The sequence below is a fragment of the Oxyura jamaicensis genome, unplaced genomic scaffold, assembly GCF_011077185.1.
Source record: "Oxyura jamaicensis isolate SHBP4307 breed ruddy duck unplaced genomic scaffold, BPBGC_Ojam_1.0 oxyUn_random_OJ172, whole genome shotgun sequence".
NCBI lineage: Eukaryota > Metazoa > Chordata > Aves > Anseriformes > Anatidae > Oxyura > Oxyura jamaicensis.
The window spans coordinates 12,049-13,566 of NW_023305695.1; the positions used below are offsets into that span (position 1 = coordinate 12,049).

At 57.4% G+C, this 1,518-nt stretch overlaps 1 protein-coding gene across 1 annotated transcript in view; it reads right to left on the reverse strand.

The window, feature by feature from the left end:
• Nucleotides 1-1,349, reverse strand: part of CAPN1 (calpain 1) — a 10,121-nt gene extending 8,772 nt beyond the window's left edge. Inside the window, exon 1 of the mRNA XM_035313481.1 lies at nucleotides 1,150-1,349. The gene's annotated coding sequence lies outside the window, so the exon portion shown is untranslated. The remainder of the gene's footprint in view (nucleotides 1-1,149) is intronic.
• Nucleotides 1,350-1,518: the final 169 nt, after the last annotated feature.

Below are 1,518 nucleotides of genomic sequence, written 5' to 3' on the forward strand. Positions count from 1 at the left end.
CCCAAAAGTGGGGGGGGGGGGGGACAGCCCCAAAAGAACGGGTCCGGCAAGTCTGGGCGTGTGTCACAGCCGTTCCCCGCGCCGTTAGAGCTGCAATGGGTGTAATTAGGCTTCCAGGAGCTTCATTAAGGCCTGGGGGGGTTAATTAAGGCCTGGGGGGGGTTAATTAAGGCCTGGGGGGTGGGTTAATTAAGGCCTGGAGGGTTTAATGTAGGTGTAGGGGGCTTCATTAAGGACTCGAGTTAATTAAAGACTGAAGGGTCTTCAATAAGGACTGGGGGGGCTTAATTAAGGACTAGGGGGGCTTCATTAAGGACTGGGGGGCTTCATTAATGACTGGGGGGTTAATGAAGGACTGGGGCATTAATTAAGGACTTGGGGGGCTTCATTAAGGACATGGGGAACTTAATTAAGGACCGGAGGGCTTAATTAGTGCTGCAGGAAGGCAAGAGGCAGGTTTACGACCCCGCAGCCCAGTGTGCCCTGAAAGCACTGATTATACCCCCCTAAACTGACCCAAAAATGAGGTTGGGGGAAGCCTCAACCCCCCCCCCCAGGAACGTGGGGCCTAGCGCACCCCAGTCCCTTACGCCCCCCACACCCCATTAATGAGCTCCCTGTTAATGACCTCCTCGTTAACGAAGCCCCCCACCCCTCCCCGGGTGTTTTGGGGGGCTAAAGTTACCCCAAAGCACTTTTTTTTCACCCCGGTTTGAGGAGGAAGTGGCTGCCCAGCGTCCCAGCAGGTGCCGCAGGGCGAGGGCTCAACCGGCAGCGGCCGCTTCACCTCCAGTCAGGGGAAAATAACCCCCCAAAACACCCAAAACCTACTAAATCCTGAGGAAAAACCTCCAAATCCCTCGTTTCTCCCCAGAACACGCAGCAATCCCCCGAAGAAAAAAAAACAAAAACCAAAAAACTTTCCCAGGCTAAACAGGACTCGGCCATGAGGGGAGCGGGGCAGCACCCGACCCCTACCCCTCTGCGAGGGAAACAGCCCCCGACCGGTCCCAAATTTGGGGGTTTCTCCCCCAGTTTTGCCCCCTTTTGCCCTTTTCCGCCCCAGTTTGGCTGCAAGCAACATTGTGTAAGCGAGTTGGCAAGTGGGGAGTGAGCGCGCCCGTTCCCCTCCCCGGGGTTGGGACATACCTCGAGTTGGGGGAAGGGGGGACAGGGGACGGGGAAGCGTTGCCAAAGTCGCCGCTTTTGGGTAAAACTGCCCCAAACCAACAACAACAACAACAAAAAAAACTGAAAGGAAAAGACCCGAAAGCGACCCAAAGTCTTCCTGGAGCTGGGAGGCGAGGCCGGTCCTCGCCCCGCCGCTGGCCTCTGCGGAGACTCCTCCCTGCCCGGCTCCTCCCTCAAAAAGGAGGGGAAAGAGGGGAAAAGGGGTGAAAAAAGGGGATTCTGGGGGCGCTGAGGTGGGAGGGGGGGGGAAAGGGAAGGGGTTTGGGGTGGTTTCTGGGGGTTTTGGGTGCAGCCACTGCTGCGGGTTTTTGTCCGCAGTGCCGCAGG